Genomic DNA, 13156 nt, shown 5'->3' with positions numbered 1-13156 from the left:
AGGTAGCAGCACCAAAGGAGGGTGCCCCTGGAGCCCCCCACAGGAGGATTGGGATGAGAGTGAAGGAATCACTCGGTGCTGGGTGAGTCAGGCTGAAAGAAGGACTCTGCTGCGGTAGAGCCAGGAGAAAATCTGAGGATGGGGAGAGAATCAGCAACCAAATGAGCTGAAAGGGATGAAGAGATCGCAGCTGAAAGGAAGTGGGCATTGATGGAGGAGCAGGAGTTGGGGAGAGACGGGCTGTGCTAAGTGGCAGAGGCAACAATTACAGCTACAAGAGCAGAGTGAAGGGGCCTCGTGCAGTGCTTCACGTCCTCCCACTGATTTCCTCAGTGCTCCTGGTAAGCAGCCTGAGAGTGGCTGACGCATCCGAAGAGATGGGTGTTTGCAAGCAGCTCGTGCTAAAGGAGTTTTTTGGACAGTCAGGAGCCCAGATTTTTGTCTTTAGCCCAGAAGATCCCAGATTAAGGACCTGGGGATCCCTCTGGAAAGTGGTACCTACTTAAACAACCCTTGGTGTCTGGCTTTTAGACTTTTAGGAGGGAACATGCATGTGGGAAGACAGTGGGTAGGTGGGTGGGGGGGTGTCAGTGCAAGCAGTGAATCCACAAGCATTCAGGAAGCAAGGTGACAGAACCAAAAAAAGTTTAAAAAGAGTCAAATTACATCAGAAAGTTTCCTGATCTGTCGCAAGTAACTTCCCTGGAAAGTTAGTATTTCAGCTGATGAGTAGGGAGGCAAGTTGTATTTCTATTTAATTGCTGCAGAAAACTATTTCAGAGGGAACTTCACTGGTAGCACATGCTTCTTTGGTGTCCCTCCTTGTCCCCAGACCTGTGCCCAAGTACTCTGTGCTCGATGAGGTGGAGCAGGGGACACAAGCAATAGCAGGACAGCCAGCTGGGTCATCCCTGTCCCGTCACCACGCTCTCAGCTGCTGCTTGGAAGGGCTGTGAGCAGCGTGGGGACCTCCCCGGAGGTTTGCCTCAGATGCTGCCGTGTGGCATTTGGACAGCTCCAGCATCTGCGCTGCCTCGGCATGGCTCCTTCCAAGGAGATAAATCTGCTGACTTTCCTCCTTCCTCGTCCACGTTCCAGGAATTCCCCTGCCCTCGAGTTCCCATTCACACACACACACACGTGGTTAGTCTGTGAGCCCAATAAATAACGTGAATTGTTCCCAAAAATACTGAGCATTTCATCTGGCATTTAAAAAAAAAAATGGTAAAAAAGAGAGGCTAGAAATCACTTCAGATGCTGAAATTCTAGGTGTTAACGATTAGAATGCAGTCTGGCCAGCTGGGTGGCTTTTGAAGACAGGTAAAACTATGAATGTTTTTTATCAACTTATCTAATTTCCTTGACAGATGTGGGGAAAAAATAAAGAAATAAAAGAAAAAGAAAAGACTCCTTGATTTCTTACTCTGAGCCAGACATGAAGAAGGATGAGAAATCTCAAGCTTTCAATAAATGTTTTGCATGGACAAAAACTCTATTTTTGGTTCTGCTGTGTAAAAACAAAAGAAAATGAATAACATTGTCCCTGTTGGAGTCAAGCTTTATTTCTTCATTTTAATTCTTTTTCCTTTCCACACTGTGAAGGGAGCGTGCCAGAGGTCAGGCACAGTTCAGAAATATATACAGTCCAGGCAAGATTTTATGATTCCCCTCCGCAGGAAGATTGGGTTCTTCTCTGACTCCCAGATCCACAAATGAAATGAATTTCTTCCGTAATAACAAATGCTGGCCTATTCCAATACAGAAATGGCACTGGTACAAGGTAGGAATGAATCCAGCGAAGATGGTCTTGAAATATCTGCTACTGCTTGTTATTAGATTTCCTGCAAAAACTACAATCTTTCATTAAAAGTTTTATATCAAGGAACAGTGGTCCGCCAGCAGTTGTTGAACTCGAGCACAATGAAATGCTCTAACCTGGCTTGCTTTCCCCAAAAAAAGAGGGTTGAAACAGATGAGTGAATTCCTGTAATGCTGAATAATAAGAGTGAGCAAAATAGCCTATGGCAGAGTAGACTAGCTTGTGTGATAGCCCAGGGCAGGAGCACATGAGGAGAGGCAGACAAATCTTTAGTTTCATCATTCATCCCTCCCTGAAGAGGGACTCACTCTTTCCATTCAGCCACCAGCAGCAGAAAGAGCAAAAGCATCACTGGGACTGTCAGGTTGGCAGGGCTAGAGGAGTCTCGGGGAGGAGAAGCAGCTGAGCACAGGGGCGCTAGGAGGGCTGCTGGCAACATGGTAAAAGTGGGAAAGCTGGCCCCAGGTCTGGGGACAGAAATGGAAATAAATACCCCTCCAAAACCCCTGTTTCTGGTCAGAATGGTTTGGTGCTGGTTGAGGCTGGGACCCCGTGGGCACTGCAGAAGCTGCTGGAGGCTTTCTGGGCACCACCTCCCCGCTGCCCACCCCTGCCCCTTCCCTCGAGCAGCAGGTACCACTCCTGTGGCCAGGAGGCTTCAGATCCAAACAGATGTGGCAGCAAGGAGCCGGGAAAAGATGATAATCAAGGACTCTCAATCAAGGACTGAGCCACAGCCCACCTACGGACTCGCCACTGTCCAGCATCCAGCCTTGGATCTCCGTCCAGCTGATACCATACGCAGGCAGCCTGTTTAAGAGCCTGTCTTTTGGACAGAGCCTGCTGGAATCCGCACTGTTTTTACTACTTCTTCAGGCCAGTTTTTCTCAGGCTTGGCCAGCGCCCCTGATTCCAGCCTCATATCACACTGTAGTATCGTTTTATTTTATTCTCGGCAGCTGCTTCAGCTTCCAGGAGGGATAGACTGGAACTGAGCATTTTCTTGGAGAGGCCTCTTGCTTCTGGGGTGGGTATGGGTTGTGCAGCCAACCTGAGTTTCATCAGGAACAAAGAAATGAAAACCTCACACCAAGGTCTACACTGCTTCATCATCAGTCTAGCCATCCGATGTGAAGTAAGGGGAAAATGTGGTCTTCTGGAGATAATCCCCTTCTCCTCGCTGCCCTATTTTCCCACCTTGACCAAGGACCTCCTGGCCTGCTGCAACCCACGGAGGGCACATCCATGCCCTATGTCAATAAGCTGGCAGTGCCGTGTGTGCTGGGCACGCTGCCTGTGCTAGCAGCCCCTTCTAGAAACCTGCCCCTGACAATCCCCACTGCCATCTCTGCTTGTGCTCCATCTCGTAATGTCACCACACCCTCAGCACACACTGCCTGGGTGACAGCATGCCTACAAACCACGGGGAAGCATTGCATCAGAACAGCTCTCGTCATCTCCCAGTGAAGCTCGGTCTCTTTATCCAGCCACTCACTCACCCGCTGGCCAAGCAATGTGCCTGTGCATGTGCAAAAAGCCAGGAGAAGGATGGCAGCCCACTGGTTGATGGGCTTGCCATCTCAGTGACCCATTTCTGTCCCCCTGTCCAGGCAAGCTCTCAACCTGAGCCACGATGAGCAGTGCAGTTATCGCTGCCAGCTCCAGCACATGTGTAAGGAAATGGTCCCAGGAAAATGATTATCTCCCTGGAAGGAAATGTGGAAGGCATATTTGAGCAGCACTTGGCACTGTGCATCTACAGGAGAGATATAAGCTTGGAAGGGAGCAGGCAAAAAATCTTTCCAGGACTGTTAAACAGAGTGACCACCCTTTCTGCAAGACATGGTGCCTTGGAAATCCTGTGACTAACCTACACTGGGAAATGTCTTCTGCTTAGCAGCAGCTTAGAGAAGATAAACCGTAGGTCCAGTTGAATTTGCAAAGGGGATTTGGTACGGGGAGGACAAAAACCTCTTTTCATTTTGGAAAGTAGACCAGGCTCACCCACAGACTCTGGCAGGGAGCCCCACAGGAGCCATACAAGCAGGGAAGGGGGTCAGGGTTTTGGTTTCACGTCTCGTTGGAAATATGGCACGCGCCCCTCATTCCTTCCCCCAGCAACGTTTTGCTTCATGCTGACTTGGGGGAAGAGCATGGCCCCTGCCAGGCCAGCCCCTCTCTTCCCACAGCACTGCGGGCTCTCCGCGGAGGTCGGCTGCCCAAGAAGTGGCAGAGAGGCCAAATCTCTGTAGGAGCTGCTGAGAACACAGCTGGAGGTGGCAAGGCTCACAGACAAAAAGCGACTTGCTGACAACGTTCAGCTAAGGGGGGGGGGGTTGGCTTTTTTTTTTTTTTTTTAACTTCCAGATCCAAGGAACTCCCTGTTCTTTGCACTCCAGAAGCTTCTGGCACAATAAAAAAAATAGAGCCGAAAGCCATGCATGGGAGCTGGCAAGCAGAGGAACAGAAAGGCAGGTGGGGTCCTGCGTGTCCATTCCTTCACTTTCTGGAAAGCGCTTTCCACGTGGTGTCCTTGAGGGAGCTGTAAGGGCTGGGACCGAAGACAAGGCTGAGATGCCGTTAGCAGCGTTCTGCCGCAGGCTGGGAGGGTGAACCCTTTCCCTCGGTCAGCTGCCATGAACTTTTCCCAGAATGACTGAGCCGGGCAGGCTGTCTGGGAGCTGCAGAAACCTGGAGCCATCTCTCCTGGAGCACATCCTTGCACGAGCTGTGATCCAACTGCTGAACAAAGACTCACTTTGCTTCAGCCACTGCTGTGAATTAGTTTTTCATGGCCGAGTCATGCACCACCTTCTCCACACACCTCTTGCTTGTATATAGCCCGTGTAAGTGCTAGGGGACGGTGCCATAAAGGAGCAGTGAAACCTTCCCAACCAACAGGCTCCAGAGCTTCGCGTGTCAGCTGAAAGCCACGGGCCACACAGCTTCTGCCAGAGGACTTCTGGAGACCATTGCCTTCAGGAAGGCACGGAGACCAATTCATCAAGTGCAAAGCTCGTTCCTTCTCTGGAGCAAAGGGCCTCTGAAAAGGAGCCAGTGTTGTTTTAGCCACCCAGAGATGCCAAGCCAAAAGCTTTAAAAAGTTGTATGGTAAGAATTCAAGCTGGTGCCTTGCCTAAGTACAGGGGATGTGGAGCCTTCTGATGAATATTTCATGATTGTTTCCTAAATTCTGAGCTTATTCATGGATGTAGCATGAGGCTATACTTTTATTTGTCTTTTCTAGTTCTACCACCCAGGGGACAGTCTGAGATCTCTTTGTGCCTCCTAATTTCTTCTGTAAAAGTCTTGAACCAAATTCCACTTGACATGTATTAATATGAATGATTTCAGACTGGATCTGGCCATAAAAACATTGAAACTTTTTACTGTCAGACCAAACTTCTTATTATTTTTCATAAATAAAGAGAATATCTTTAAGTCTTGTTAAGGTGAGCATCCTCTAGTTTGGCTAATAAAGTTCATCGAAAACCAGAAAATGAATATTTAGCTTTCTTATGTATAACTTCACTTTTTACCTTTTTACTTTGCTGAAAATTCCCAGGAAATCCAATAATTCAAATTAAAAAAAAAAAAAAAAAAAAAAAAAAATCCACAAAAGATGTTTGCTGACAAAGCCATTTATCTCTAAGCACGTGAAATCTGACCTACCCTAGCCTTACATGAAAGCAGCCTTTGACTCCATAATGAAGACTAAAAGGGCTTTTGTTCAAAGAGCTACTTTTTCAAAGTGGTCTAGAAGGCTCATGTATCAGTGGATTGGCCCGAAAATTGCTGCAGTGCCTTTGTAGCTGAGGTGGGTCTCGTGCAAATCTGAAGTCACCGTCTCTGGTGGGTTGGGACAGATCCTTCCCTAGTCAACATCCTGGGCATTTCTGGCATGTGATTTTTACTATTCCTCCTCTAAAGCTGCAGACAAAACAAACAGGTGGGACCTGGCCCAAAAAGTGAGATCATTGTTCTTCATGCGATCCGGGGAACAGCATGGAGAGCCTTCCCCCCTCGTGGCAACGTGAAGTGTGTTTCCTTTTGGTCCCTTCAGACTGCCGCCGTGTCCAACATCTGGTGCACAGCTCTGGAGATGTCTGAGCGTTCAGGGCTCGGGTCTCCTCTTTAAAGCCCTTTCAAAGCCTTGCAGCTGGAGAAGCTGAAGCCTTGGGCACAGTCTGTAAGGCAGACGTGACCTCCCCTCCAGGATATCTGGGGAGCACTGAATCTCTGTCCCAAGCTGCCCTGGGAAGAAAGGAAGCAATGCTGAAAAATCTGATTTTTCATTACGGTCAGTGCCTGGGTGAAGTCCTGCCCCAAGGACCAGATTTCAACATGCCAGAGCCTGGAAGGAAAGCACAGAGCGGGGTGTCCAGGCATTCAGCCAGACTGGGACAAGCCCAGTTATCTCCTCCAGAGGTTATCCCTCACAGCTGAGCTAGCCTTTGGTCTTGGGGCAGGAGGAGACTGCAGAGGCCACAACAGAAGTCCTGGTGCCAGAGAAAAAAGCTTTAGGAGCAGGGAGCTGGTAAGAGGCAACAAGCCAGACAGCAGTCCCAGCCAGTGGAGACCACTGTGTGGGCCAAAAAAATCCCACCCCGTCCTGAGATGAGAGCACATAAATAAGGACAGGAGTGTCCGTGCTGTCCCCAGGCAGTGGCTGAGTCCCAGGAGAGTGGGCTGCGATGGGGTTGGAGACACCACTTGGCTCCACAAATGGTTATTTTCCAGCAAGGTGCGCATCTGCTTCACGAGCACCGAGTGGCTTTGGCAGGATCTCCACGCCCGATGGCTTTAAACACAGCACAAAGGAAAGGCTGTTTAAAAAAAGAAAAAAAAGAAAAAAAGAAAAAAAAAAAGTCCTTTTTTTCAAAAAAAAAAAAAAAAATCTTCACATTTAAAACTCTTTTTATTGCCCTCATTGCTTAAGATAGCGTTACCATAAATCGACTCGACCATAACATTATTTGGAAACCAAAAGGATTACCACATCTATTAGAATATTTAAACCATATGTCTGGGGTTCAGAGCTCCCAGTCCCACAGTGCATGCACAAACTGGCCAGCAAGGCTTCTGCTCCTGTTGGCAGGGAGCTGCTAGCTTCACAGAGGGGAGGACTGTGTCCCTGCATTGATGTGGCAAATTGGGCATTTCTTTGTTCTTTTATGGCAGCATTTAGCCAGGGACCATGATGTAATTTATCAATAACACCAAAGCCACACAACTCCACTGTCCTGTTGCCAGCAGCAGCATGAAGCCTGCTGTATCCCACACGGTGAGTGACTCCAAAATAATAGAGACAAGATGGGGAGAGAGCACGTAAGCTCACCTGGTTCCTCCAAAGTAGATCTGTAGTGGACTGGTCCCTGATATCACAGACTCTTAGAATATCCCAAGTTGGAAGGGACCCATAAGGGTCATCAAGTCCAACTCCTGATATCTGCCTTTAGGAATCCAAGACCAAAATGACATTTCTTAAGGGGAGACCAAAGCACAAGTGAGCAGAAAGCAGACAGAATGCCTCTCAGTGCATATCAGTGCATATTCCCCCACTGATAACTTTTTTTTCTTTTTTTTTTCTTTTTTTTTTTTCTGTAACACAGGAAGGAATCAGTTCCCACTACCAAAAAGCAGGGGAGGTAGCATCCAATGGCCTGTTGGTGGTGAGGAGCTCACTGCATTTCCACTCTACAGACCCAAGGGGTGCTTCTGGATGATGCCCCTTACATCCCTGCGCTTCTCCAGGAAGATCACAAGCTCTCTGGGCATCTGTTGTCACCACAGAGCCCCCCTGCTCCAGCTGTTTGCAGGATTTCTGAGCCAGCAACTATCCTCCAGACACTCATTCTTCTCCCTCTGAAGCCCAGAGGAACTCCTCGGGTGAACTTTGTGGTCCGACAGGGATGTGTAGGGATGCTCCCAACCACCAAAGGAATGAATGGATCTCCAGGAGGCAGAGTCTGCATCTTCAGCCTGTCCTCACACCTGCACTAGGCATTGTGAAGCTCCAGAACTGTCCAGACACCCCTGCCTCTACAGGAGGACGGCAAATGGCCAAAAATCCTCTGCCTATCAGAACTGGTCCTGTGCGGTGCCAGACCCACTAACACATGAAGGTCAGCTCCTTTGGAAAGGAGATAAATCTTTCTTGGAATACTTCTTCCCACAGCCTGTGTGGATAAATGGCCACATTCAGCTGGGATCTTAAGGCAGGGCCTAATGCCTGCTGTGCATATTTTAATCTATTCTACCTCCTGTGAGGAGTAGCTGAGGGAGCTGGGGTTGCTTAGACTGGAGAAGAGAAGGCTCAGGGGAAACATTATTGGACTTTACAATTACTTTAAAGGAGGTTGTAGCGAGGTGAGGATCAGGCTCTTCTCCCAAGCACCAAGTGATAAGACAAGTTATACCAGGGGAGGTTGAGGTTGGAAATTAGGAGAAATTTCTTCACTGAAAGGGTTGTAAAGTATTGGAATGGGCTGCCCAGGGAAGTGGCTGGATCACCATCACCACAGGCCTTCAGAAAACATGTAGATGTGGTGCTTAGGTTGGACTGGGCAATGCAAAGTTAAAGGCTGGACAACATGATCTGAAAGGTCTTTTCCAACCTAAATGATTCCATGACTCTGTCTTCATTCAAAAATGGCTAACTGAATGATTTCACTCAAAATAATAAATAATAATCTGCTTTCCTCTAGCGGGGTTGATTTTAAAATACATCATTTTGTAGAGTGGCGTTAGACCACGGTCATACAAACACCTGCACTGACACAGCAGGGTTTGGGAGAGAGCAAGGATGGGGACACCATGGCAGGGCAAGGGGACCTCCCTCACCAGGTTTGGTGAGGAGGGACTTACATCAGAGCAGGCAGGCACAAAGCAGGCTCTGCTGTGAAACAACACGTAGGTAGGACCCCAGTTACAATAACATTCACCTGGAGGGTGGGTGACACCACCAGAGAGCAGGTACATAGAGGAGAGAAGGTGAACCAGCAGATTAGGTGAGCTGTAATTGAGCTATAAACATTAAACTGCCACCTGAATGAGGTGAGCTGGCACGTAATTTTAAGGCCCTGTTTCAAACATTTATGAGCTTGCCATTATCCAGCTATCTGGTCTGAAGTTTTTCATGCCGTATCTGCCAAAAGCAGCGTTTTTCTAGCTAAGTTCCAGCAAAAGTGGCTCTGCCATTTTTGAAAATCACATTTGCTAAGAATAAGCTACCTTGCACACAAGGAGAAGGAAGATCCTACAGCAATTTTCCTAAGAAATTCCAGCTGGAGAGAAACAACTCGAAGACATGTTCAAGATAGCTGAGCTATGAATATCCATCCAATCCTGCCTAAAGCCAGTGCCCCAAAAGAAGGATGCCCCAAAGCAAGGCCACAGCTATGAGGGCTTCCCCAGGTGGTGCTGCTCATGGCTCGATGTGGCTCTGGAGGTAAGAAAATCCATCCCAGTCTTCCCATTGCGGCCACCAGAGCTGAACAGGAGGGCAGCTGGGGCTGAGGAAGGATGGAGTAAGTGAGGAGTAGGCTTCGGAAGAGAAAAACTGGGATTATTTTTTTTTTTTTTTTTTTAAAAAAAGGCAATAGTTTATGCAGTTTGGGTTGGATGAAAAGCCAGATCTTAATTTTCAGAGGGAGAAGTTCAGGAGAAGTTCACCGGGGGAAGGTTTGACATCAGGTTAAATGGTCACACATGAGATGGTCACATTCACTCACCCTTCCTGTCACCACACGTGAATTGTGCAACCAAAAATCTGGAGAATAGGGGAGATAATGAATCAAAAGACAAGGCAGGGACACCAGGAGTGACTGGGGAAGGGCACTGGGCTGGGGAGCAGGAGAAGAAGGGCATTAAAGCGAGGGCAGTTGGTGCTCTCAGGCACAGAGATGAGCCAAGGGCTGGAGAGCAGACCCTGAGATGGCCTCGTGGTGAAGGCAGAAGAACATCAGACAAGAGAAACAGATTTTTCTGACAGTAGAGGTGTGTCCACACGTGCTTTAACAAACCTACTTGGGAGACTTCACACATTTTAGCCATGCACTGCCTAAATCTGCCGGGTGGTAGCTGGGGCACTGCAGTGTGGGCAGGAGGCACTGCCAGAAACTTCCCCATCCTCCCCACCTGAGGCTGCTCGTTAAAAGACCCTGAGACAAGCCCATGAAATGGGCTCAAATGCTTGGGCACACTGTAAAATTGACTGCAGCCCACTTTTTCTGGGGCCCGAAATAGAGCATGGGCATCATCTCACCTTTCTTTTTTAAATCTTTAAGTCTTTGCTACAGCTCCTAGGAGGCAAAACAGTCACATCTGCAAATAATAATAGTAATAACAACAACAAGTGGATGTTTGTGTGGTGGGGCCATAGAATAACTCCTGGAGAAGCCCCAAGGGCACATAGGGCCTGACATCCATCAGGGTTGTGCTGGGGCCACCTGCCCAGCACACGTGGGCTGTGCCTGTCCCTGATGTGGGATCTTTGAGGCATGGCTGAACACTGAGATCTCAGCAGGGGATGGGAAATTTGGGATCTGAAGCCTCTCAGCTTCATTTGTCATCCCAGGTAGGATTTTTTCCTGGATTAAAAAGGGAGTCTTCTCTCCCATCAGACTCCAAGCCTTTTTCCAGCATTGCCTCCAGTCTGGCAAGCAGGCTGAGAGTGTCCTACAGGGGTGGAAGCTGTCTTGGGGGTGAAACGGGGAGGAGATGCCTGAACAGGTTGAGGTGGAGGGATTTCCCAAACAGGGCATTAGCTGGGGTGGGGATGGCGTTATATCAGGAGCTGCCTCACCCCAGGTACACGGTTGTGAGCTGCTCTGCCGGGTTTATCGTTGGGCTCTGCCTCCCCCAGTCAACCCAGGCTGGAAGGCACTGGGAGGGGAGCCCAGGGCTGTGTTGCACAGTAGGGCTCAGCCTCCAGCTCCAGCCTGAGCCTGATTTCTGCCTCATCTGCAATGGAAGGGCTCCCTCTGCTGCAACCAGCAATCCTCTCTGCCTCTTCTTTTTTTTTTTTTTTCCTCTTTTACTTTATGTTTGAGGTTTTTTTGTTTTGAGTTTTTCCTCCAGAAAAAGGCATCTTTTTTTTTGCCACAACCATGTCTGCTCCACGGGGGAGGACAGGGCCCACCCTTACCTCTTCTGTGTAATAAAAAACATTCTGTATCCCCCACCCATCACCCTGCCCTTCCATAGCCACCCCAAAAGAGACCGAAATCCCAGGAAACCTTCCCCACGAGGGCAGGGCAGTGATCACCCACCTCAGAGAGGGTCACAAAGCCTCAGCCCCGTGCTTTCAAACCATGCAGCTCCTTGTGGTCCATTCTGGCTGTGCAAAGGCAGTGAGGAAGGCTGCAAGCCTCTGTGTCCTGCGACCTCCTGCTCTGCTGCAAGTGAGCCCGAGTTAAATAATGTCTCAGCGTCTGGGTGCCAAGCACAGCATCCTCATATTGCTCTTCCCTGTTTCTAACTGGGGTCAGACCCCGTTCCCCTTGGTAAAGTGGGGGAAAAGCTCCAGAGAGGAGCTCTGGGATGGGGCAGGTTGGAAAGCTGCTCCCTTACCCAGGAGACTTGCTCTGTCTGCTGCTCGAGGTGCTGCCTGCCCTCTCACCAAGCAGTTTTCCTGCTTCTTTACAGGCTGAAACACAGCAGAAGAAAGGACCTGAACTCTGCTTCCCTGAACCTTGCAGAAGGTCATCAAATAGCTGTGCCCAGACGAGGCAACCAGGCTCCCCCGGGCATCCACCAGCAGGAAAATCAGGGCTGTTCCCTCCTGCTCACACGTCCTCCATCCTCCCCTGCCTGTGCTGCTGCCCCGGGGAGCATCACACCGTGTGGTGGAATGGCCACCAGGATCAGAGGTGTGCTGCAGCGCAGCAGCTGTGTTATGGATGTCTTACAGATGTGGAGGGGGGCACGGCTCCATCCAGAGCTCGCTCACCTCATGCTCACAAGGCCGATCTGGCAGGGGAAGGTTTGAGAGTTCCCACATGAATTTTTTTTTTGTTTGTTTCATCTCTTCCTTTTTTTATATATATATTTTTAATTAAGTTTCTCCTGATTGCAAAACCAAATGTAAAAACCTGCAAATCCAGATAGCCCCGGGGAACAGAGCACTCGGAATGCTCCCGACAAAATTATAACTCCTGGTTCACTTGTGCAGTGTGAAAAAGTGCTGGATGAGAACAAGAACAAGCTGCATGTATTAATTATGGCCATAGATGGCACCATGATTTAAAATACAAGAACAGAATAATCCCCATCGATGTCAATGGAACAGAGCAAAGTTCTGAGGTGGAGCCCAGGGGAATCACGGGAGGAAGTAAACTTATATAGCCCTATGCAATATTTAATAAAATATTTACTAATTGTAATTTTTAAGTCATTTTTCTAAGGAGATGAATCTTGTGTCATAGCTTAGGTTAATTTCATATTAGTTGACTAGCCAGCTAGTTAGAAGTGGGAGTGAACTTACAGATTTGACTGTACTCTAAGGAGGAAGCCGTCTCCACCTAGGAGAAGGGAAGGAAAAGCCAGTCTGAGCTCGGTTTCATGATGAAGTTTGTCCTGGGAAGGAGAGGGACTCTGAACCCATCAGGGCTGAGGCCAAACTGAGGACATGGATGTGTGCAAGAGGCACGTGTTTGTCTAAGAAAACCACAACAGCAAAGGAGAAGCTGGAGGGAGTTGCATCCTCACCCCACGTCTCTGGGTCTTTTTCCAGGGTGCATTCACTGCTCCCCTCGTCCTCAGCCTCATCATGAAGAGCAGTGCCTGGCCAGGCCATGGTGCGTGAACCTCCCCATTCCTTGAAGTTGTCTCTCCCAAATTCCATTTGAAGGGGCTGTGCTGGGGGATCTCGATGGGTGCTTGCTGCTCACTGGCCAAGGGAGAACTCCGGTTTCCCTGGAGCTGCCAACCCACAACCAAATGCAGTGGAAAATTGCTCAGGAAAAGACCCAAAGCTCCAGCTTCTGAGCTCCTTTCTTGGCAGTGTCCAGCCAGCTCAGCATCCTTCCTGGGGAAATGGGCTTTGCATTCCAGCCATGCATCTCCAGACTTACAGGGATATTTCTTTTCAGACACAGCTGTGCCTCTCCCATTTTATGCACCCCTTTCCTCCTACCCCTTCCATCCCAGACCTTCCTGTTGCTGGAAAGCCCAATTTGCTACAGGGAATGCAAACAGCAACTTGCCGCAGAGGTGGGTGATGTGTTATACAGGGCCTTTGATGTTCCTTTTATTTCCTTTAACTATGGAAAGCCACCCCCAAAGATGCCATAAAATGTGTCAAAATTCATTGTGGGGCAGGCAGTGGAATAAGAT

The 13156-nt window shown here is 48.9% G+C and overlaps 1 long non-coding RNA gene across 1 annotated transcript; it reads left to right on the top strand.

Annotated features, from left to right (window-relative positions):
* Positions 1-8853: 8853 nt before the first annotated feature.
* On the top strand, positions 8854-12083 carry LOC311436400. Its single transcript, XR_014692814.1, has 2 exons — positions 8854-9269; positions 11468-12083. It is a non-coding gene; the product is annotated as an uncharacterized lncRNA (long non-coding RNA).
* The last annotated feature ends 1073 nt before the right edge of the window (positions 12084-13156 follow it).

Source organism: Aythya ferina (genome assembly GCF_964211825.1).
Source record: "Aythya ferina genome assembly, chromosome: 4".
NCBI lineage: Eukaryota > Metazoa > Chordata > Aves > Anseriformes > Anatidae > Aythya > Aythya ferina.
The sequence above is the reverse complement of the archived record's forward strand: the minus strand, read 5'-3'. Positions and strand labels throughout refer to the sequence as shown.